The sequence below is a fragment of the Protopterus annectens genome, chromosome 12.part0, assembly GCF_019279795.1.
Source record: "Protopterus annectens isolate FY-2018-M chromosome 12.part0, PAN1.0, whole genome shotgun sequence".
NCBI classification, from domain to species: domain Eukaryota; kingdom Metazoa; phylum Chordata; order Ceratodontiformes; family Protopteridae; genus Protopterus; species Protopterus annectens.
The window spans coordinates 1,253,901,741-1,253,928,885 of NC_056746.1; the positions used below are offsets into that span (position 1 = coordinate 1,253,901,741).

Genomic DNA, 27,145 nt, shown 5'->3' on the forward strand with positions numbered 1-27,145 from the left:
AATGTTAAGTTAACAGAACATAAAATATTTGTTTTACTCTCAATTGATAGATTCATGTGACATCCTTTTGCTATGAAATTCCAATATCTTGCATTAGGGTTAGTTTTATATGTTATCAATATTTTGTATAAGTTTGAAATTAGATTCATCCAATTATAATTGTAAATAACTTCAGATATTAGACATCACATTTGGACTAGTTTTATAAGGAGAATTAATAATTTTACTACTAAGATCCTTAACATATGACAATATGCTTTGTAGTATCAACCAATCTGCTGATGGAATGTCATATTTATTCTGAATTTGTTGAATGTCTAATACTACTTGATTCTCTATACAATGTTGCCAACAAGTGAAGTTTTTCCCCTCCCATCTAGTTCAGATAACATTATGAATTTTATTTATGAAATTCTTTGTAGAGCTAAAGGGTATTATCAAGTCTAGCCAAATCTTAATATCCATGTTAGTATATATAAATCTTCTGAATAAATTGTAAATATTATTTGTATAATTTAAGTTTTTGGTTTTTGTTATATTATAATGAATATTTACAGTCAATATGTGCCACATCCTATTATTTTGTTCACTTAATATACAATTTTAATTATTTTATTTTCATTTAAAAAATAATAGTGTGCAATGATTTCCATGTTGAAAAATAATTAGGATATATCCAATTAATGATAGTTTTTAATATGGAAACGTTTATGTATGATTCTAGATCTGGAACTTTAATTCCACCCATTTCCCAAGATCTAATATGATGTGTATATACTATTCTATTTCTTTCTGCATACCAAAGAAAGTTTAATAAAATTGTATTTATATATTTCAAGATCTTCTTGTTAGGTACTATAGGAATAGCTTGTGCAATGTAATTAATTTTTGGAAGTATTGTCATTTTTGTTATTTGTAATCTGTCTTCAAATCTCAAAAACATTTTATTCCAGCTTACTATTAACATTTTTATTGTATTAATTATGTTGCTATAATTTGTGGCTAACGTAGATTCCAAATTATTACAGTGTTCTTCCTAAATATTTTATTATGGGAACTTGTTTTCCTATCACACAATTTGTAGTTAAGGTCAATTCTCTCTTTTTATTCAAATGTATATAATTAAATTTTCCCTTGTAAAATCTAAGGCCAGAAATATGATAAAATCTTTCCACTATTTCATCTAGTTTTTGTACTGATTTCTCCGAGACAGATAACGTGAGTAAAACATCATCAGCAAATAACACAATTTTTGAATTGAGTTGACCATATACATCTATGCCTGATATATTAGAGTTGCGGTGTACTAATGAGGCAAATAATTCAATTTTTAAGGCAAACAGGATGGGAGACATTGGACATCCCAGCTTTGTACCTTTGGTTATTTCAATAGCCTTCGAGGCAAATGGCCCAAGTTTTACATAAGCCAAATTGTTTTTATAAATATTCTTTATTAGCATAATAAAATTAGTAGGAAATTCAAACAATTCTAAAGCCTTAAAAAGAAAATCCCAGCTCAAAGAATCAAAGGCTTTTTCCATATCCAAAGCTACTATTAGAGCGTCTTGGTTGTTTCTGTTTAGAAAGTCTATGAGTGTTAGAATTCTTTGTATATTGTCGTGTGTGTCTTTTATAAATGAATCCTGTTTGATCCTCATTTATTATGTGTCAATGATTTTTTAATTCTACTAACTAATATTGACATGAAGATTCTATAATCATTTTAAGTAAAGATATTGGCCTGTAAGATTTACACTGTAAAGGGTCTTTGTTTTCTTTTATAATGGGTGTAATTAAGGAGTTTCTCCATGAAATTGGAGTTGTGTTTTGTGCTAGAATTTCATTCAAAGTTTTGTGAAACAATGACATTACTGAAGATGGAAATATCTTATACAATTCATTAATTATTCCATCAATTTTCGGTGTTTTATTACTTTTACTTTCCTTATTTTTTTGAGTAATTTCTTTTAGAGATATTTGTTTTTGAATATCTAACTTTAACTTTTCTGGTATCGCCTTTACCTTTACTAATTTCAGATCTAAGTTTGATGTATTAGTTATATGTGAAGTATCATTATAATGGTCAGAGAAATAATGTTTAAATGCATCTAGTATATCATTTATATCCAAAACCTTTTTTTTTTTTCCTTCCTTCATGTATAATACTTGTAATATTATTTTCAATCAATTTTTTTTTATCTTATTGCTAAATTATGCATATGTTTGGGTGATACTGTATAGGAACTAAGTTTTAACCTTTCTACAGCTATATTAGTTTTGTGAGTTAGGATTTCATTATATCTTTTGTTTAAGTCTTCCAATGCTTTTTATGATTATTTTGTGTGTAAGTAGATGAATTAATAGTGAGATCTGTGATTTGTTTTTGGATGTTACATAATTCTGATTACCACTCTTTTAGCTTGTTTTTATACCATGAAATAATGTTTCCATTTAGATAGGCTTTCAAAGTATCCCAAAGATTAATTACATTTATTTCAGTAGTGTAGTTTATATCTAAAAAGAATTGAACTTCTGGATCTAACCAAGGTTTAAATTGTTTGAATTTTGTAATTTAAGCTGGAATTCTTGACATAAAAATGAATTTCTTATAATCTGCATGTATTTTGAGAATTAATGAATTATGGTCTGAAAAGGGACAAGGGATTGTAGAAAATTATATTATTTTTGAATTTAGCTCTTGGGATATGTAGATTTTATCAATTCTTGTATGTGCCCCAAATCTGTGGTCTTGGTGTGAAAATAATAATGAATTGTTCTCCTTATAACTAAATGTATCAATTAGATTTAAACTTTCTTCCCATTACTTAAGTAGCTTCCCTATAGAATTTACATGTAAATTTATTTTGCTTATGGTCTCTGATTTATCCAATATACAATTAAAGTCACCTCCCAAAATCAAATTTCCTTTATATACTCTAGTTATTAGATCCATGTGTTTTCTTATGGTCCCAACCCCAATACCTGGAAACCAATATATATTTACTAATATCCAGAGTCTATTGTTATATTTTACTATTACTATGGCTAAGAGTCCTTCTTTATCTTCATATTTGTAAATGATTTCAGGCATAGTGACATTTTTTTCAATAAAATTAAAGTTCCCCTAGTCTTTTTCTTATATGAAGAGTGAGATAAGATCATATATTCATTAGGATTCCAGCTAAAGGTATCACTTGTTTTGAATTGAGTCTCTTGAAGAAATAATACTTGTACTTTATATTTAATTTCATATATCATAATAAATTAGATCTTTTCCTTGGATTGTTTAAACCCTTAGTGTTTAAGGATAAAATAGTCAAGTCCATTCTCAGTATTTAACTTTACATCATATTTGTTTTGTATTATATACCATACCAAATGTAAAATGTGTAACTACTGTGTTACTAATTTTCATTGTAGTCAATATTTTAATTTTGGTCAAATAACTTAATATAGAGTTTAGTTCAGGCCAATAAAAAAAGAAAAAATAAAAATGCCAAAATTACTTGTATAACAAGTATATAGATATTTTTTAAACCCTCTAATGTACATAAAGTGAAATACACTTCCAATCTGCTAGATGAGAAGAAATCTAACAGATTGCCTACCATAACTTCCCTCATGAAAAAAGAAAGAAAAAAAAATAACCCCTTTCAAGCTCCAGTACACATTTTCTCTTATCTTGGAGATTTAACAATATTAGTTATTATTTTCCCTATATAACTATCAATAATGAATTAACATAATGTATGGAAATGAGTATTGATTTGGTAATACAATTTAATTTTAGATTAGATTAGACTTCTTTTTCAGAATATAATCATCCTATCATGCACTACTTAAACATTTATAAAGTAAAATCTCATTTATAACATAGTAAATGTTGTTTAACATTAGTTCTCTTTAGCCTGAGAATAGTATATATATATATATATATATATATATATATATATATATATATATATATATATATATATATATATATATTAATAGTCTCCAATATTCTGATATGACCAATATACTAATGATTATGTCAGATAAACACTCTCCTACATACTAAAAATATATTATAACTGAGTGAAATAGATTTAGAAATGTATCAATAAGTGAAGATAAATATGGACAAGTCTACTCAGAACACTTGAATCATACTACAAAAACTATATAGTCCATAGAATGAACCCTTAGAGTTGTATTTACTAGAGATGATAATGTAAATATGTTTGAGTGAACAATACATGTCATAAATCTCTACGTATCACTCACATGCTTTCAATTAGAGACAAATGAAAGCATAACCAGATTCAGTTTATTTTATGCCCACCCATGAATGTACTTGTGATAAATTAAAAGAAAAAATGAAGACAACATTAGACCATAGTGATCACTCACTGATGATGAAACAGAAGCAATTTGCCCTGATAAGTGGCCATGTGGGTGAGCAATTTATAAACTTCTTAATACTAATGCATAGTTATAATATCAATTCATATTGTGAGAATATCATCACAGAATATTGACAAAATGCTAGTCAAGGCAGAGCATTACTGAAGCTGTTCTGCACAACCACAGTTCCTTAGAACCTTTATAATAGAGTGTTTATCAAAGACTGTGTCATGCAGCAAGATACAAGAGTAGGCAAACTCCCTTCTTTGTTATTAAATTGTTAAAAGTAAGGACACTCTAAAAAACACAAAACCTATTAAGCTGAACAGTGCCTTATGAAATCGCTCTATCTCATATCTATTTAATTAGTGTTCTACTTGAATTTCTCATCAAGAATTACAATTTACGAATCTGTCTTATTTTACTACTTGAAGCAGTAGCAAAAGCAGACCATGAAGACATTTTCTCACAGGACCTTTACTTTAAAGAAATAAGAATGAAATTCCAAGGTGAGCTCATTTTACCAACCATCTCACTAAAAACTGATAACCTTATTATTTAAACAGTTGTCAATATTCAGTAAAAATATCAGCTGCATAATAGTCAGCTATATAACTAATGTCTGAAGGATTAAAGGTAGTTTATGTTATAAATCCCTGCCTTAACCAGATGTGTAGCATACAGAATATCATTTAGGAGTTGCGTTTCTTAGGAACCTATGTCTGTAAATGTGTAATTCAAACAATTCTTGGTAGAATGAATGACATCTAAACTACTTTATTATGCTAATTTATGTGCAATTTTACTATAGGTTTCCCATTACTACCCTGTCATCAAGGCAACTCCCACAATACATCAGCAGGCACTCACAAGACTGTCTGAGATGCCAGTTTTATGAGTTATAGAGCCCTGGCTTAAAGTTTTGCTGGGAATAAATCAACTGTTCATCATAGAAAATAAGGACACATGCCCACACAATTTAGTAGTGCAGTTAAACAACTACTTGCATGTTGGTGTAAGAATCTTTGCCACTTAACTGAAAGTTGAACCCCACTTACCAAAGATTAGAAAGCACTAAAGGGTGAGGACAGTAATCAGTAATTTACTGTATTCACTATTTATTTGGTTACTACTTCTTCTTCTTTCAGCTTTTCCTGGTTAGGGTAATCAATTCAATTGAACATGTCTAGGCAGTGTGAGCAGAGGAAAATAACAACACTGCACAGTACAGGGTTTACTATGCTATCTAATAAAGCAATGTGCACATTATATTCAAATAAGCAGGAGTTATAAGTACAAGGTAATAAGTCCCTTTGTGCCTTCTGAAATTAGATGATGTCTGTTACCAGGTTCATGAAGTATTCAGTATAATATGTCTAAAACCTTTCTTAATTTTACTTATTATGTGCACAGAAGTATGTCACAACTGCATCTGATGTGTGCATCTCACACACATATTTTCCTATTTACACTTGCAACATTGTAACAGATGTTTACAACACTATCAGACATGTCATTTTACTGGATCACCATAGCATAGTGTATCTTTTAGCCTAGGTAGGAATAATTCAGAAGTAAGAAAGGACTGTGTTTACTTCAAGTGTAACAATGTAGTCTGTAATGCTTCTATAACTTTTACAATTGGATGTTATTCAATGTTACTGTAAATTCTTCTTTTTTGTGTTACCTACACGAAAAAACAGCTACTCTGTCACTGATTTCACACCTACACTTTTTATTCATTTAAAAGAAGTCAGGGTTTATAGATTTTAATAATCCAAAGACCATGTTAAATGAGCTTAAAATATACTGCTTGTGCAACTGATATCACACTACAAGCGCTACCTTAAAAACGGACAAGCAGGGGATTCCATAACTGACTAGTTCCACCTTAAATCTTTCATAACAGACAAGGAAAGCTCTAACTAGTGCACAAGAATGTTTAAAATAACAGCGTTGTCAGAACCCAGTAACGGAACTCTGTTTATAGTGACTCTAACTGTTTTTTCCACATTTAAAAATATGGATATCTATGTTACTTTTAAAATGGGAGTTTGAAGTGTAGTGAAGTCAGTAAGCCACAGAAACTATGATTAAAAATTTTCAATTCCCATTATGCAACGAGGTGAACTAAATGTATTATTAATAAAAAGGGAGATGAGAAAAAACATTTGTGTATATGTTGTCTCTGTTCTTCCTTTACATATAACTAATTATCCGTGGTAGTGGTGCTGCGGTAGCGTTGTCGCCTCACAGCAAGACGTTGTCCCATTCCATTCTCAGCTAGAGCGTCTACTGTGTGGAGGCATGCATGAATGGGCGTGCCTTCGTTGAAGTTTGTGCATCAGGGCTGGTAACTCGGCATGTAAAAATCCACTACCAAACATTAGCGGACCGGAGTTCCGCTGTGGCGACTCCTAACCGGGATAGCTGAAAGACACAACACAACGTACTAAAGTGAAATATAACATTTGAATCTGGTTTTCCTCACTGCCTATGAATGAGATGTAACTATATTTTTTAGAAGTCACTCTAAGTTATAAAACCATTTAACATTATCAGACACAACCACTAGACTTGTGATGAGTATGTTGCATAAAGTATAAGTTTAAGAAAAAGTATAAATGTCTCAGAGTATAATAGGCAATATAATAGATAAAATACATACATTTTGTGGTAAAGTTCAGAAGTCTTTATCTTTGTTGATTCTTTGAGAGATTTAGAAGACTGTGTAGTTTTAGAATCAGTTCTTTGTTTCTTTTTCCTTACATCAGACCAAGTTTTTTTTTTTTCTGGAGATCTTTTCAAGTTGGTGGAAACAGTCCAGTCCATTTCTTCAGGAATTGTGATGATATTATTATTCTTGATGAAGGTAGAAGCTTCTTCAATGTTGTTAAAGGTTCTCAAGTCATTTGAATAGAACATTCTGATTCTAGCAGGATATACCTACCATCTGCGCTTTTATTTTATTTTGTTTGAGAAGTTTCACTAATGGCCAAGTTTTTTTTTCCTTGTTTCTAACACTTTTGCAGAATAATCATTGTCAAATCTGATCTGACTCTGTTTATATGTTATGGGACTTTTTCTCCAGGCTGTTTTTAAAATGAGCTCTTTACCCAAAAAGGACAGGAACTTTACCACAATTGATTTTGATGGTGAATTAGGTGAAGAGGGTATTGATTTTCCGGTACTTTTCTGTTAAACCCCTACCACGTCTACCACGTCAACTTCCACTAGGAAGCTAACAAGATAATTACAATGCATTGATCTATATTTGCAGACAGTTATTTTGACAATTACTATGATTTGTTGTTATTAACCGTGGACATCAGTTCAAACACTCTTAAAAGTGAATGTGTAACCGACACTTGTAATGTGGAACCGTGAGGAGCATGGACTTTTTTAATGACCTAAAATAAAGAACCTTCCTCAGTGAAGTACACTTGACTTGAGAGGTACTCCTTAAAGGATTCCTTTTAAGAAAGCTTGTCACGCTTTTCAGTTATGAAACGACAACATTAAATTCCAAAGTGAAAAATAAAAACATCTTTACAAAAAACATGACTTTAACAAAACTGTTTAGTGTTCTAAAAGTGAATGTGGGCCGGAAATAAATAGAAAACGAAAAAATTCACACATGCAGTTCTCACACAGAAACTGACATTCCAGCAAAAACAACCACATGCTGGCAAACCACAGCACCATGGACTGTCAACTTCAACTAAGAAGCTGACAAGATAATTAAAATGCATTGATCTATACTTGTAGACAGTTATTTTGACAATTACTACAGTTTCTTGTTATTAACCATGTACATCAGTTCAAACACTCAAACTACAGCACCACGGACTGGTAGGGGTATAACGGAAAAGTACCAATTTTCCTATGGCTCTGTGAGCTCTTTCTATTCCATTTGATAATCCATCTTTTAAATCAAGCACTTCAAGATGCCAGGAATTCAAAAAGGTGATGATGTCTTCTCCCTCAGTTTTTCTGGAAGGCCAAATATTCTTATATTAGTTCTCCTCTGCCTATTCTCTAAATCATCCACTTTATTAAGCAGCCAGTTATTTTGGTGAAGTAAGAATTCTGTCTGATTTTCCTCTTCTTTGAGTCTTCCATCTATGTCATTTAGTGATGTCTCCATATCAAGTAATTTACTTTGCTGTTGCTGCAGTATTTCTTTTAGTACAGCTGTTTGCTTTTGGCAGATTTCCTTGGGACTTTCCAAATTATCAGTGAATCTATCCATTTTCAATGACAGTTCATGTAATGTGGAAGACATCAGTTGTATCTCCTTCTTCAGAGTGGTTTCTGAGTGAGAATTCTTTAAACTGGCCATTACCAAACAGCTGTGTTGTTCTCCAGAATATTGTGACAGGAAAAACTCAATAATATTTCTTGAAATATGGTAGAGTTGTAGTTCTTAAGTTCCTTAATATTTTTTTCTATTTCTGGTTAAGGAAAATATTTTTTCCCTGTTTTCTAGTACTGTTTTGTGGAGCTCTAAAAAATGCTGCTTATCTGTTTGCCATCTAGGCTCTGCCCAGCCTGACAAAGAACATATTTCCAGTACATAGGTTTAAATACTGGGCTATGATACCAGATAAGGTAGATTCACAAATGACAGCCCACACTAGTCTGCAGCTATTGCATGGTACAGACCAACCCAAACAATTTAGCTACTGCTGTGGTCACTAAAGCATATAGGTAAACAGTTAAAATACAATAAACCAGTATGTTACATAACAACCACCACAAAGGAAGCATGCCCAGTAGTGTATCCTCAACACTATTTTGAATGAAATAAATACCTTCTCAGCGCAACATATACATGTATAATTATGATAACTTTCAGATTGGCAGTCACAGCATTCCATGCCTTATGAAATGTTACCAACCAAAACATTAACTATATGGTAAAATCTGCAAACTGAAACCCTTTTGGGTACTATGCAGGCACATGATGCCACCAATCATGAACGATTATGAATCATCTAATTCCAGTCTCACACCATGGTTTCATAATGAGCAGAACATGTGTGGCAACCACATCATATATTCAGATTCATAAGGCAGGTATAGGATGTACATGCATGAATATCTGCTGAGCAAATGAGCAGTTAATGCTTGCATGGGATGTGAATCTCTGCCATGCATACATAGAAATGTTGACGCTTTTTAGCCATTATTTAGCCATACCATTTGGAATTTGGCATCTTGTGAGGGAGTAATGGCTGACAGCACTTGTAGACACAGGGTTTCTACATCATGTGTGAAGGGGCCAAGAATTTCTTTATCTCCTTCACAGCCACGACATGTCAACTTCTGGTTCCCTTCAAAAAATATGAATAACTGTCATGACATCGGCCTTATGCTTACTAAGGCTACTCCAGCAGTCTGTTAAACAATGGTGACACTGCTGCAATGATCCTAATTGATACTGAATATCTGCATGTGTGGGAAGCTGAAATGCAAAGTGACTACCAAGAGATATACTAAACGTGTTTTTTTTTTTTGTTATCTTCAGGATAAATACGCAACCATCAAGGAGGTACTAATAATGTGTCCACTTTTATCTTTAAGCTTGTCAGGAAATACATAAGAGTATCTCAGTGGAGTGAGGTGTCAAAGGAGGCAAAAATGACTGGCTGCAAGACTGGGAATGTATCACCACTGTCTGCTTTAGTGTTCGGTGTGTTTTAATGACATATCCCACAAATTACATTTTTCCCATGGTGTTGCCACCCTGTAAGTCCATCTATTGTGTGAGATCAACAAGGACAGGTATCTTCACTGCCATCTCCCCTGTTGTGACTCATGGGTGAATAGTATGATGGTGCTGTGAATAGCTCCCAGGAAGGGGTGATGACTTCTGTCAGATGGGCACTCATGTACTGCCATCCGTTGATCAGCCACAGCCACAGTTACAGCACCTCTTTAGGAGAAATCTTGATGAGTGGGTGGGTAATGGGAAGTTCACCCTGGGGATCACTTCAGTGGCCTTGCTTGACAGGGCCACTGGATACTAACTTTGTGCGGCATGATGCCAGGGAATCTTCTTGGGCTAGGCTTATATAGGCTCTAGGACCATTAGTCTAGTACACACCTATGAACCTAAATGATTGAGGCTGTGATGGAGGATGCAGTCAAACATCATGTCGGTCCATGTCTTGGTAAGACAGATGCCCTCCTACAGGGAAGTGCAGATTCACTGAAGTGTCAGACCACACCTTCCAGGCCACTACAAGGTAAGGTATCATCTGACAGTGCCTACTTGAGATCAACACCTGGTGATGGTTCTGTACAGGCAGCTCTGCAAGCCACCCTAACATCCATTTGTGGCCAGCATCCCATTGTACTCCTAGGTGGTGTTTCATCCTTCCTAATGTGTTCTACCCCATAGGTTGTGCATGGTCCAGCCCTTGGCATCACCATCTGTCCATCATCTCTATAAGAAATGTAAGCAAGCTATTCTTGTGCCAAATCTGGTGCTGCCTCCTCAAATCTAAGGAGCAAAAGAAAAAGTCTTCTCTCCTTTTAAAGTGAAGCAAACTGCTTCCTACATTTGTAGTAGGCACATGCTATAGTTTATGTTACACACATAGTGCTACAGTGCTTTACTTCTGAACACGAATGTAATGTCACCATTTGTTTCCAAATCCTAGTAAAGTACTAAAGACATAGAGTGCTATAGCACTGAAGAACGGTCAAGATTTTCCACTAGCTCCACCTAATACTTTGTGACAAGGTGACTGCTCCCCCTTGTCCTCACCCTAGCTAGACCCTACTCTCTATGTCTGCATGTAACCTTTGTCATCCGATCCTTGTGAATAATAAGCCGTCCCTGTTTTTCTATACAGTTTTGTGTTTGACTGTTTGTCCCCCCAAACACTATTATTCACCACCTTTCCACACTCAGCCTTCCCTTACATAACATACTCCTTAACTCTTTCCTCCTAATCCCCACAAAAACTGGTTTACACCCTTTATCCCTTTCCTCCTATTCTCCATGAACAATATACCTTACTTTCCCATGCTACCACTGTTGTGTTTACTACCCTTGTTTTCTCCTATCTTCACTACTTTCATACTATTCTATGTGCCCCTTTCCTTTCCACTATAACACTGTTAATGGTGGCTGTGGGATTCTGGCTATCTTTTAGGCTATGCTCATATACTGCAATTTACCAGAATGTGCACTCTGTAGTGCTCACTAGCATGAAATGCTACATACTGACACAAGCAGTTGGTTGTACTGTACATAATCTAGCATTATATTATCCAATTTCTTTAGTAAGGAAACAATCTACTGATGCATGGGTACAATCTACACGTGTTATGCACCACAAGTACTACACAGTTACCCACACTTCTGTTCTGTTGCTCCTGAGTGTCATATCAGTGCAGAGTGGGGCTGTGTGCTCTACAGCACAACTTCCTACATATTCATGTACAACAGTATTTCTCACATGACACTAGTGTTGCCTTTCTCTTCATGCATTGAGAATTGCACAATTCATCTTATCAAGGGTACCAGAACTTGTCAGAGATTTGTGATGAATGGCTAGGCTTAAAAAGGCCCTTGTTGTTGTTAACCTACTAAACAGCTATGAACCTATGAATCTCAGCATGGTCATTGCTCCATAAGGCCTTTACATATAATAATGCTAGGTAAAGTCCAGCTCCCATTTCAGAGATAGTTGCAAAATGTGGCTACAAAAGAAGTAAGGTAGTGAATTCCTCACATGCAGGTAGTATGCAGAATACATGCAGAAGTACTATAAACCATGAAGAGAAAATCTAATGCCACACAGACAGCTGTGTACCAAAGATATTTAAAGAATTTGTTTTATATCATCACTACAGAGATACAGCTGTGAGACAGAATCTACTAGGCTTTTGCTTACATGGAAAAATAAACTAAAATTCCTCCCAATGCCCTGCAACACACAACCTTGGTCTTACATGTATACACATGCAGTGACAGACACACAAATACATATCTATATCTACATCTATCTATCTATATCTATATATAGTTATAAAAGTGTTTTGTTATATTGCCGTCAGATCTTAGGTCACACAATCTCTGTCTGACTAAGGCTTTGAATGTGGATCATCCTATAACACCTATGTTTAAAGGTTTACCCAAAGTGCACAAAAATCCAGTGGATCCCTCCAGGCATCCTATAGTAGCCGGGGCAGGTTGGATCACTGAACCTGCCTCCATATATATGGAACACCAATTAAGAAATATACTCCCACGGGTTCCTACGGTACTAAAAGAAATTAAACAGTTTCTAGCCTCCATAAGGCAATATTTGGCAGATAAGAAAGATAATTAAAGACTTTTGATGTTAACTGTGGATATTCAGTCTCTTCACAATGATGCCTAATGAGCATGGTTTAAAAGCGTTTCAGGAATATCTTATAAAGATCAGCAATTATGATAAAAACAAGATAAATCTTATTTATAATCTTACAGAATTAGTGCTGAACCATAATGTCTTTATGTTTGAAACTAAGGTTTACTTGCAACAACATGGAGTAGCGATAGGAACCCCATGTGCCAACAGTTATGTTAATTTGGTGTTGGCACAATGGGAAAATATCTATATCCTGCACAATAACACTTTTCAAGAGAATCTGGTGCTGTATCGGTGTTTTGTTGATGATATTTATTTTCTATGGAAAAGAAATATGGATGAACTGCAGAGATTTCATGAATATCTGGAGTGAACAACAGATTTTCTAAAATTCAATAGACATCAAGACTATGCAAGTATTGACTTTTTAGATGTTTGTTTACATCAGGATGATCAAGGGAACACTAATAGTAGCCTATATTGAAAGAACTGTTGGAAGAATAGCATTTTTCTGAAATCCAGCATGCATCCGAGATACGTACATCGGAATATACTAAAGGGACAATTTTTAAGAAATTCTAGACTTCACATGAGGGAAGAAGATTTTATGGATGCTATAATCAACAGGCTATAACTCTCAGGAAATAAGGAAAATGTCTAACTATGTAAGTACTGTGAGAGAGGAAGAAGGAAGGCCATATTTATCCAATGGATATACGGAGATGAGACTGAATAAGACCAAGGAGCAAGGTAATAATGAAAAAAAAAGTGGGAATGGTGTTAACTTACACAGATGACATTAAATACATCTGTGATATTATACAGAACAACTGGAAAACCCTAATCATTGATGAAGATTTAAAGAGGATAGTGGGGGAGAGACCACAGTTTGCTTTCAGAAACAATAAAAATTTGAAGCAACTTTTATGTAATGAGAGGAATAAAAAGGATGACATTGTGTCAGGCCATCTTGTCACCTACCCGCGCCATCATTGTACCTGCTGAAAATATATTTCCACAGAGAAGGATTTTACAAAATATACCATCAGGTGCTATGCTCATTGCAACATGAATAATGGATATATTTGGCAATCTGTGACTCCTGCGTGAGCTTTTATATAGGAAAAACTATTAGACACCTAAAGGAAAGGATCTCAAAACATGTAAGCGATATTAGACTGTGTGATTTGAAAAATCCTTTAATGAAACATATTATGGAGACTGCAGGACATAGTTTCCACTTCAGGGTGTTACAGATTATAAGACTGAGCCCTAGGGGCAGAGACATTAACAATTCTGTTGAATTAGCAGAAATGGCATGGACTGGCAATCTACAAACCTATAACCCTCCAGGTCTGAATATGGACTATCCCTTAAAACTGGCCCTAAAAGGGTGGAGGCTGAAGAGACATCTATGTTTGGAGAAGGAGTGATGTCAGTAGAAGGCATTGACGAGTATATGATGGTCTGATTGTTTATACCTTTTGTATATAAAGAGATGGCATATGGTGACAGTTAATGGATCTGAAGAAGGATTGTTTACTGATCCAAAAGAGCTAATCTTTTTTATTTTTTTCACTGCAGTGTTTTATGAAAGTATTTTTATTAAACTTGTTGCTTTTATTTTTATTCTGGCCATGGTGACTCCCTTGGCTTTGAATTTTTATATATATATATATATATATATATATATATATATATAGATACACACACACACACACACACACACACACACACACACACACACACACATATATATGCATATGTGTGTGTGTGTGTGTGTGTGTGTGTGTGTGTGTGTGTGTGGAGGGCAGTACTGACAACAGAACAGGGAATTATAGGTCTGCAGTGTAGAAAGACTATATACTGTTATGTCATTCACTATGCATGAAGCCCAGATGAGAAGCAAATGAACACTAGAGTGCAGGAATAGAAAACAAGCAGAATTCAGTCTGAGTTAGTTTCTTGTTTACAAAGCACCCGCACTACATAAAGTTATGCTGCTTCCTGAAGCTTTGCCCCATAACAAAAAAAAATGCTGTGTGACAATACAGGTGTCATCTTAGTGTGGGGTATATAGTGGTGCCCTGTAGTCCCAGCATTAAAATATAATCTACTGGGAGACCCTTAAGAACTAGTCACATTAAAAGTACAGAGTGCTGCTGTGCTGTGGATTCTCAGCGTTAATGGATAACCATGCTTTAGCACTTTGTATATTCCTGCAGTATAGTGTGTGTAAGCTGCAAATCTGTGTTCTCTATTCTGACAATACTTGTTCCCTCCTGTGCGTTCACCACCATTACTACAGAGGAGCATACCTCTCTACTGTCCAGATTTTTGCAGAATGTCCACATTTTTTTGCCTTGTATTTTTTGTCTGTTCCTCATAAAATGTTGGTTTTCTGGCAAATCACTGGCTAATTATTGAGGACTGAATTCAGAAAATAATGGCATCCATTTGAGTTTCAGACTTCATACCCATCAGAAAATTCATTACAATGCAAAACCTTTTATTCTATCAAGTTTGTAAGAGCAATATTTTATAAAAATGTCCCGATTTTTATGCCTTTGTCTCCCTTTTTTTTAGTTTTGTCCAGATTTTTTGTTCTAAGAGGTTGAGAGGTATGCAGAAGAGGAACAGAATACTGTGCTGTCATCCACGTTACATCAGCTGACCATCCCCTCAGTGCTTTCTCCAGCTATGTTATATACATTTAAAAAAAGGATATCAATAGATAGGTGGCATGTACCCTAACACTAATACCATACATTTTGTAAAACACTGCTCGGGGTACCTTGTTATTGTTCCCAGTCAGTGTCCTGTGTCCTTGCCCAGTACTATGCTTAGTGTAAACAGATTGAAATGAGTAATGAATAAAAAAGCACACTGCTGCCTTGCTGTGTACTATGTAGGTCCTTCCTGCCCTATGGCAGGTTTGTATTGTAAGCGGTGACTCTGACTCTATCCTTAAACCTATTAGGTCCAGGCATACCTAAATGAAAACAGAGTTTTTTGATAGAGTGCTGTATTTTTGATTGTAACATATCCACTCTTCATTTTGCACTTCTAATGTGCTAGAGTTTACCATTATCAACCCTTCTAACATACAAAATCAATTCCAGCTTTGTTGCATCTCACAATACAAATACTCCAGTTGAAAAGTTCTTGGATTGTAAGATCTGACTGATTCCTTGTTTTTATGATTTTATCTGTACTTAGATTTACAGAAATGCAGTTAATGAAACCATTCTAAAACCGGCCAAATCACTGCAACCTATGAATCATTTAACAGCATGTTAAATGTTACACTCAGTCACTATCTTCCTTCATAGAGAAGAGCCTGTGGTCACTACATCTGACCTCCATATTGCAGAAGCTCTACCATAAGGCCATACACCTACAAGTTACCACCTTGAATGTGCCCAATCCCATCTGATCTCGGAAGCTAAGTAGGGTTGGGACTGGTTAGTACTTGGATGGGAGACCACCTGGAAATACCAGGTGCTGCAGGCTTTTTGGTTAGGCTTATAAGGGACTCAAGGCCAATAGCCTAGTAATCTCCTATGATCCTATAAAGTTTACTGAGAATTTTGTCATTGTTTAATAGCCTGCAGTCACTACATCTTACCTCGATATTACAGAAGCTCTGCTATAAGGCCTTCAAGTCTACTGAGAATTTTGTCACTGGCTAATAGACTGTAGTCACTACATTTGACCTTGATATTGCAGAAGCTCTGTCATCAGCCCCTACACCTACATGTTTACTGAGACTTTTGTCACTGTTTAATATAAGCATATTTTTCATGAAGAACCTTGCTGCAAATTAACTTTAATCAGTTAAATGCGTGCCTGCTCTGTGATTGAAAGGCTCTGTGGAATAGTCCTTGTACTCTAAGGACCTCATACTAAGTTGGTCACCACCCACTTTTGCTTGGCCAGTACACTGTATTGCATATGCCAGTTATTTAGTCTTAGGAAATGACAGACAGCCTGTTTTACTTACATCTCTTTGTTAATTGCTTTGTTCTGGCTATAAACTGATTGCTCTCAGTTATAATATGACCTGAGGGTGGGGTTGCAACTATAATATAATGTATTGCTAAATATCCCCTCAGTGTTGTCTCCTTTTACACTCAGTTACTGTCTTCCTTCATAGAGCAGGTATGTGTCATATGTTATTACATTTCTATTTGTCCTAAGACTGTGTAAGGCAGTGAAAGACTTTGATAGTGTGTTATATTTGCAATACTTTCATTCAGATTTGTATAAGCTGTATGTATGCTGAGCATATTTCTCTTTAACACATATGTATGTAATGTGAGTTGCTGGTGTTCTGGTATATATATATATATATATATATATATATATATATATATCAACTATCCACTACCCTAACCCCTGACCCCAACTCACTAACCCTAAACACCCCAAAGTCAACACTGCACCTACTCAACCTTAACTCACCACCCTAACTCTTAACTCACCCTACCTACCCCCAAAACAAACTCTTCACTGCACCCTTACCTAACACTCCCTCTACCCTCCTAACCCTAACCTAACCCTAACCCAAAAACAAACACTAACTACTGCACCCTTACCTAACTGCTAACAACCCTAACTAACTTACTTAACCCCTAAACCAAAAACATTCACTACTTATATATATATATATATATATATATATATATATATATATATATATATATATATTACAGTGTTTTGATGTACTTGTTAATCCCATGGACAGGACACACTGTAGGGATAGATTCCTGTCCCAGAGACTTCCTATACTCTGGAACAAGCTACCCATCTATGTCAAGCAAAGTTCTTCATTAGCACTCTTCAAGAAAAATCTTGATGAGTGGATGGGAAATAGGAAATACACCCCAGGGATCACTTCTGTGTCTCTGCTGGACAGTGGCACAGGAAAATAACTTTCTTGGGTGGCATAAGCTATGGAACCTTGCTGGCTAGACTTACGTAGCCCCTTGAGCCGATAGCCTAGTACCTACCTATGAACCTATGAATGTATTCTAAGTGATGGTGTCATATATTGCGCTTATCAATGTAGTACCGTGTTCTCATAATTTGCTCAATACTGCACTATATTCACACATCATTACTGTGATTCTCTATCAGGAGACTTTTTTGCTAAAACTACTTTGAGCTTATAAGCATACACTTTCTTATTATCACTCTGCCCTCTATTCTATTGCTCTGACTAACTGTAGTCCTTCCTCCCACTCTTTTTATGTACAATAAGTACGAACTTTATTACCCCAATGTAATTTTACACCTTAGTAGAGTTTTTTTCTTTCATTTCATAGCCTGTGGGCACTACATCTGACTTCAATATTGCAGGAGCTCTGTCACAAAGCTCTTCACCTACATGTTTACTGAGACTTTTGTCACTGTTTAATATAAGCATATTTACCATGAAGAACTTTGCTGTGTATTAACTTTAATCAGTTAAATACATGCCTGCTCTGTGACTGCAATCCTCTCTGGAATTGTCCTTGCACTCTAAGGATCTCATACCAAGTTGACCACTGTCCTCTTTTTCTTTACCAATACACTGTACTGCACATGCCAGAATGCTTTGCAATCATAAGCAAATGAATGAAGACATAAATCTATACTATAATAACATTCAGAATAATACTAAACATGACCCTAAACAATGTGGACATCCATTAAAGAAAACTTAAATCCCAGCCAAAAATTGAACCCAAACCCCTCACCTGATAACTCATCACTCAAAACTGCAATACAGTTCAACTCTTATTTTATAGCTAGTATAGCATCTCTAACTAAGGATTCACCAACACCTAATCCCAACCCTGCCCAACAGCCACATGTCACCACATCCACTTTCATCTTCAAATCTGTGCCCACATACTATATTAAACTACTCTTAAACAAACAAACTGTGCTGTTCTTCAGCTTATGACTTTCCAAGTGAGTACCTAAAATAGCATCAGTAGCATTGTCTATCCTGTCTCAATCCATATAATTAGATCACTCCAGAAATCCTACATTCCCTCTTGCTGGAAAAAGTCACACATTATCTCTCTGCACAAAGGAGGAAATTCAAGAGAAATTAATAACTTTAGATCTATAGCAATCTTAATACCACTCACCAAAATACTTGATATTCAAAAACAATTGCTAGACTATCTCCTTCAAGAAGAACTCCTATGCCCTACACAACATTGCTTCCATCCTTCACATAGTACTAACGCTGCCCTTCTAACCTATATAGATACTGTCATTAAAGCTAGAGATAATAGCAAACTAGTCTCTTCCTTATTTCTAGAATTGACTAAAGCCTTTGACACAGTTTGTCACAACAAATTTCTTCAAATGTCCTCAATAGGGCTCTCTCAGCCACCCTTCTGTGGTTCAAAAGCTACCTTTCTAATAGGTATCAGTCATTAAAATTGCACTCTGTACTCTCTCTTTACCTCCCAGTCACCACAGATGTACCACAAGGCTTTGTCCTTGGTTCCCTCCTTTTTAACATTTTCACAAACACGCTCTATACTTTCACACAGCAGTTCAACATAATACAATACACAGATGATTCCACTCTCATTTGCACATCTGACAACATGGTACACCTCCAAAAAATTACCCAGGAAGCTTTAACAACCACTGAAACTTGGCTTCATAACTCACAACTCATGCTCAACCCAAAAATGACTAGACTACTTTTTTCCTGAAATCCCTCTCTCATGCAAAAAACAAAATTTAAAGTCCTCTCTCTTGCTAATACAACCATTGAAGTCACTTCTCATAGCAAACTATTAGGTGTGATAGTGGATGATAATCTTACGTTTGACCTGCATATACAAAACTGCATAATAAAAACTTATCAAAAACAAGGGATGCTTTACAGAGCCAAATACTTTCTCCCCGATGCAACTAAAACTACACTCGCCACTACTTATTTCTTCTCCACTCTTCTTTATGATGCTGCCATCCTCACTAACCTCCAGCATTCACAAAAAAATTAAAACGTGAACAATGCCAATAACAAAGTTACTAAATCTGCAGCACATGCCCCTCTCAGAACCAACCATTTTATAGCACTGAAAAGCCTTAACTGGTTAGAAGTGTCACATCAACTAACATATACACAACTTCTTACTGCCTATAAAATTATCCAGGATCCATCTTCTTGTCCAGTCCTAAAAAACATTCTACAAAACTATGTTCCCAGTCTTTCATTGTGATCCAATGACCAAAAACTCCTGTCTGTCTACAAGCCTAGCAAATCTGCTGTGCATTGTCTGTACTCATACAAAGTTGCTCAGACCTAGAACTCCTTACCTGTATCCATCAGATCTATACCCTCCCTCCCATCTTTCAAAACCACTCTGAAGGACTTCCTAGCTAAAATCTGGCTTTGTTCTTGCTCAAATTCAGGATAAACTATATCTCTAAATGTGAACAGATACCTTTTCATTCTTTATACTTCCTTACTCTCCCTTCTTCACTTACTTCTTTACTGCTATCTAATTATTTTTTCTGACTTTCTCTCTAAATATACCATAAGCCTGTTTTTCCCTGACCTCATATTGCATTTCCTATTTGTATTAGAGTAACTTACCTTTATTTTCTCTACAAACTGTCTAAAGTTTCTTTAAATATTAGATGATTGTCATATACCTTGTATCGATTTTTAACCAATGTTTTTATGTTATGTCTAATTTGTTATAATTATTTAAACTGCAGATGTTTTATTTTTGATGGTTGTAAAATTATTGTTCTTAAAATGTTTTGTAATAATTCAGAGCTTTTCTCCCTGGGCCTTCGTTAAAAATGGGCAGTCTCTACCCAGTCAGACTTTCTCGGTAATCAAATGTGAGTCAATCGATAAATAAACAAAGAATGTTACTGAGGGACACAGCCCCAGAGCAACATGAATAAATTAGTGGTAGATCACAACCATAACTCCTTATGCCCTCTGCTCTTAATGTTCACCAGTTTATGATAAAAATACCTCAGTCTGGATCAAGAGGAGCATTTGGGATGCAATGGCTGATAACATTTGTTGTTATCTAACTACGTATGTTTGTTTGGTCATACATTTTGTCTCTGCTTGTATTGTGGCAACACTTGTAATTATGCTGTTATGTTAATTAGAAACCAAATCAATATTTCAATGTCCATGTGCAAGGCTCAGATGACTCTGAACCTGGAATAAAAAGTAAATTTCTTTAACTTTTTTTCCTCATAGAGGCTCTTAATTATCACTTTTGACATCTTGGTTTAGTCGTTTAGTCATGCTCTGAAAGTTTTTATTTTGTCTTGCTTATTCGGAAGTGAAGTTCCTCAGTTTTATTCTGTGATAAATGGATGGTCAGTTCAAGTCTTTTTATGAAATTTGAAGTTAGAATGTTGACTAGTCTTCCTGCAATACTTCAGATGGGTACACTTTGTGTTTTCTGGATTATCTAAACTGATCAAATTTGAGACAAAGGTGAGCATAGTACATGCTATTAATAGAACAAACTCAAAAGGTCATCAAGGAGTTTGTACCATGAGTAAATGACTTTACTCAAAAACTTTACTTCCAACCCCAAAAACCAACCTGTCTTTAAAAACAGACAGTATCACAGAAATCCAGAGCAAATTCCAAATCCTAGATATCCTCTGGGTAAAAAAAAGACTTCTATAGTCCTCTTTGAAGGTTGCTTGTCTATAAAAATAAATTACTATTTCTTGTAGATGTATTATGGTTACTAAATATAACTGCCTCTTTGGATATGAAGCCTATATCATGTAGACACATAGGCAAGTATAATGTCACCCTTAGTTAAATGTTAATTAACCAACTAAAGCTGTAACCTGGCCAATCCTTCTTTATAAGTCAAGCTCTTAAAGGACCTAATTCTTCTTATGTATGATTGTTTGACGTCTTGCTAGTAGCTGAAGTGATTTTGTGATGTAAAAATTTCCCTGACCTACAGCCATCCCTGACTCTTCTAACACCCTTTGCCACTCCCCAATCTGGTGCCCTTTAGGAGCTTCCCTGATCTACACCCTTCAAACTGTAGTTGAGAAGCTAAAAAAGTCACATCTCTCCTAAGGAGAGTCAGGTCCTTTGTGCTCCTTGACTTAAAAAAAGCCTTCTGTTTTTAAAAACCACTTGCTACGTTTGTAGTATGCAGCTTACTACAACTTATATCAGACAAAGCACTTCATTCCTGGCAACAAAAGCAGTATTAGAATTCACTTCCATCCTGGTATTCACAAATGCTTGCATGGAAATGAATGCCAGTACCACACTGACTGACTGGCATCTACTGATTGTGGCCTAATAACAGAGAAGGACCTCTGAAACAGGTAATATAAGAGTGTCTCAGTCGAATTCTGATTCAGTCCTCAATCCTTTTAGTACTAGTTTTAGGGACAGCAGTATTGGGTTACTCAAGAATCAATACAACAATCACCGCCAATGGACAGCAACACTTCAGGATGTCATGAACTTATTAGCTCATTAGTAAACATGAAGGACCACTACAAATTTCTTGGTAAGAGAAGTCACCCTGCTCTTCTGAGACCAAATACATAAGTCCATGTTTCCCTAAGACCATTTTCTTTGAAGTATGTTAGGACTGGTGGAATAGCTTGATCAAGCATTATATCATAAGCCTTTGGCAGATTTAGATAAATAACATCTGCTACTTGGTCTTCATCAGTTATCTTTATCAAGTTGTTAAAAAAATAAGGAAGATATGAAAGACAAGACCGCCCACTCATAAGGTTCTATTGTGACAGTTAAAGTTTTGCCTTAATGATCGTGGCAACAGGTTCAATGAGACCTACTAAAAATAACTACTATACCCATCAGATTGATAGGTCTATAAATTTCTGCCCAATACTTTTTTACCACTCTTGGGAACATCTGCAACCATACTATCATCCACTTAGCACAAACAATCTGGACAAAGCCAAAAATAATGGATGTACAAAGGCCCCAAAATAGGGACACATTTTAAATATTGATCTTATAAACTTGTAAAGTTGATAGAATAAAAGCTGTTGTGTTAGCACAATGAATTCAATCCCCATTGATTTGAAAGAAAACCACAAATGTTATGAGGAACAGACCAAAAATATTAGGCAAAAATCTGGACAATCTGAGAAAATCTGGACAGTTGAGAGGTATGTGACCACAACAAAAGCAAATTTCCACTGATGTGGGACATAGTGTTTTTGTAAATTCCATTGCAACAATGTTACAAAACATGGTAGAATAGTATCACATAGCAAAAACAAACAAAACATTCAGACAATGTTACAAAACACAGTAGAATAGTATCACTTATCATACCAAAACGAAACAAAACATCAAGACCAGCAGGTCCAGCAGCTTTACCGGTTCTTATTGAATACACAGTTTTTGTCACAATTTCTTTAGTAATTAAAGCACAACAGTTTCCTCACCTATATATGTTACATATCGAAATGTATCTTCACCTGCTAAAGCTCTCACAAAGTGAATGTCTTAGCCCTAGTAACAATGTATTACTGCTTCAATCATCCTACTGAGATACTCTCACATGCTTATAAAAAGTTTCTTTCTTTTAGTATAACCTGCCATCTTCTTTTTATAATTCTGTTTCAAAATTCTTTATTTGCCTCCTAGGATGCCCCTCATATTAGAATTTATATCTCTGAATTAAAAGTGCAGGAAAATTTCTTCCTATGGGAATTTTACCTTATGATGTCTTTTCAAATTCCATCTAGTATGATTTATATATATATATATATATATATATATATATATATATATATATATATATATATATATATATATATATGTGTGTGTGTATATATATATATATATATATATATATATATATATATATATATATATATATATATATATATATATATATATATATATGTAGTTCACATATGTTTTTCTCAATGAATTGGACCACCAAAGACAAGATTTCTTATAATTTTTTACTGTTCCTCTTGGTACATACCTTTTGATAATAGAGTCCATTTTCTCATTCATTTCCATTCAACTATCCCTTGAAAGTGTCCTTGTTCATTAAAGGCTGCCATGTCAATATTTTATTTCCTCGATTATTGAACAATATTCCACATGATAAAATATCCTATTTAACTATTATTCTTGGTTGACATATTGATATCCAGACAGATACTATAATGATCAGAGTTTCCCAACCTGGTTTCAGCTGCATGTTCATTGATGATATGTTCATTACCAGTCCATTCAGTTTCATGTACATTCTTACCTCTACAATGAGTTGTACAAGCTCAAGAATAACCATTCTTTATACTACTTTGAGGAAATAGTGCATCTTACCACAATTTATCTTGATTTATTTCACAGACTTTTAAAGCACTCATACAATTGTATATCTTCCCTCAAAACACTTTTCCAACTCAAATATGAATTCCTTATTCTCTGTAGAATCTAATTTAGGAGAACTGCAAAAGACCACAATACCCCAACTATTATAATGATTAAACAGAGACATCCCAACAACTCATAGATCTGTAGAGAATTTAGTCATGGGATGAAATTGGTCCTTTAAACAGAAATCCTCCACCAGAGGTATTATCCTTGTACCTATAATGACTGTTGCAGCCAGGAAGACATAATAATAAATTTGTCGACTATACTAAGTCTCAGTAATTATAAACATATTGTGGTCCCCCTTAGTTACTGGGTATTGAAGTTCCAGTATTTTGTTGTTTAAACTCTTTGCTTTGCAAGATAATACTCAGAATCCTGTTAAATTTGACTGGCTTTTCAGTTCTTAGTGTGGAAATAATAAAAAAAAAATGTTCACAATGATTTTCAGTAAACTGCATGCCACTCTGCTTCTTCTCTGTCTCAAATGAATATTGTTCCCATAACAAGATACTCTTGCACTGCTTAGTGAACTGGTTTGGTGAATTTTTCTAGAATCTAGATGGGGAGAAGGAAAAATATCACAAAAGGGTAGCAAAACCGTGTGACATTTACTAAGTTCTAGAATGTCTTTGGCTTCACTGGAAAAGTATTCCATAGTAGTTTTTTCTAAGTCATTACTACCACATAGTATAATGTCCAATCCATTCCTAAAGGGAGACAAATAAAGTCCACTGATGGCTTGTTTAATATACTTCAAACTATAATCTGTTTTGCAGTTTAAGGTGTACCTGTATCTAAGCCTCTTTCCTTAGCATAGACTATCCAAAAATTAAGAGTTCATCAGCCACTGGGGTTAATGAGTTAATACTGTTTGGGGACAAATCAGTTTGTGTGGCATACAAGTCTTCACTCTCTTGTGCATTTTTTTAAATTGTTCAGTTTTTGCCTCTACTCACTTCTACGTTAAAGCTTTCCTACTTTATCTTTTATTTTCAGCAAAAAGAAAGGCCCCTTAGATGGGCTTTTTTTTACCTTTTCTGTTCTCACCATCAACACTTGTACTGGTTCTCAAGTTGCCTAATACCCTGAAAACTATAATAAGCAAAATAATCTAGGACTGAAGCAGGATTGCCTTGATACACTCATATTAGCTGCTTCACGGGCCCTTTTCTCATTGGGAATGTAAGAATTTAAAGGTTATTTTTGAAGGACAAAAGTTTGAAGAGATAATGCTAAAAGCTGCTTTCTGTGATCCTTTAACTTGTATCTTTTCCCACTGTTGTGTGACCACAGAGTTGGCATATATAAGTTTGTGGAGATGTAGGAGTCTCCGCCTACATAGAGGATGCAAGTGGGCTTTATCCCCACAGAAAAAGTTTGTTCTGGGATTCAATGGGAGTGGCTTTTGGTGACCATTTTTCAACTCTTGTCAATTAAGGTACTGTTCAACTTATCATCATGATTTTTTCGCATTTACTGTCTGCCCCATGGAATATTATACAGTGTAAGGATTAGAATGCAAACCCAACTCCACATGATGGTGGATATTTACCATCAAGTCACATTTCTCAAATGGTAAATAATGTTATCAAGTGCAGTAACAAGGGCACTAAAGGGAACATTACAAACATCAGGTCCATATGCACTTGTTTACCAACATCTGAAGATCGATTTTGGACCCTAATTATTTTATACTGGTAAACTATGTACTTACATTTCTCTTAATTAAGGTCAACATATTCACATCCTGAGAACAGATTTGACATATACTGCACCATCTAATTTATTCCATTTCCATGAGTCTTTTAAATAAAAATACTTTATGTTTCTCCATTTTGTCCTAGCTTTGAAAATAGCTTAGTACCACCCCAATGCATACATATGCTGAAGTCTGTTTAGCTTAACATTATTTATGTTGGCTACAGCTCTTCTTTTGCGAACAGTAATGAATGCATAACTGCCATTTGTAAATTAACTTTAAGTATAATTTTATCAGGTCCCCTTTTTCAATAATCAATGTTTTTTGACTAAAACACTTTTCTCCCCACTTATCTTCCAAGATTTCAAGTAAACATGAAGTTCTAAAAAATTAATAATACGTAATATCTATTTATTATTTGTTAACCAGGTAGCTGGACTGCTCAAAAGACCTTTTCCTGCCACAGCATGGGCTCACAGTAGAAGCCAGGTTAACATGCCTTACTTATACAAACTGCAATTGATTTTTTATATTACTTAAGTTCAATATATATCACCTATATAAAAGACAACTCTCACAACCAAAATACCATAGTCCCTATATTTCTTCTGCTTATGAATTACTTCTCTACCTTGCTCACTGAAAATGCATATAATCAACTAGAAAACTTATAAATTAGAAGTTTCTAGAAAGTAACAATTAATTGTAACAGTAGATAACTCCAACTTAGGAGTCGATGCAAAGGTACATCTTTGCATCGTTTTGAGTGTGACATATTTGCCCTGAGGTCACATCTTAAATATAGATAGGCCCTGGATGGGACTGCAACTCACCCAGTACAACATAAGGGAAGAGCATAAGGACATTGTTGGCCCACAAAAAACTATAAAGAAAAGAAAATGTTTAAAAGCACCACAGTATAGAACAGGGGGAAATCCCTTTAGCTATTGCCTTTGCTTCTCCTAATTACCTCATTGCTTTGGCTAAATAGAGTTTCTCCACAGCACTTACTACCAAGAACAGGAGCAATTCACAGTAATGTCAAGCAAAGTTCTTCATTAGCACTCTTCAAGAAAAATCTTGATGAGTGGATGGGAAATACACCCCAGGCATCACTTCTGTGTCTCTGCTCAACAGTGGCACAGGAAAATAACTTTCTTGGGTGGTGTAAGCTAGGGAACCTTGTTGGCTAGGCTTACGTAGGCCCTTGGGCCGATAGCCTAGTACCTACCTATGAACCTATGAACCTATAAGAAGAGGAAGAAAAGTACTTGCTGTCGGTGTTTT

At 34.9% G+C, this 27,145-nt stretch overlaps 1 protein-coding gene and 1 pseudogene across 1 annotated transcript in view; one reads left to right on the forward strand and one right to left on the reverse strand.

Annotated features, from left to right (window-relative positions):
• Window positions 1-27,145, reverse strand: part of NECAB3 (N-terminal EF-hand calcium binding protein 3) — a 1,629,394-nt gene that overhangs the window by 665,776 nt on the left and 936,473 nt on the right. The gene's annotated exons all lie outside the window — the stretch shown is intronic.
• Window positions 16,151-16,268, forward strand: LOC122817401 (annotated as a pseudogene).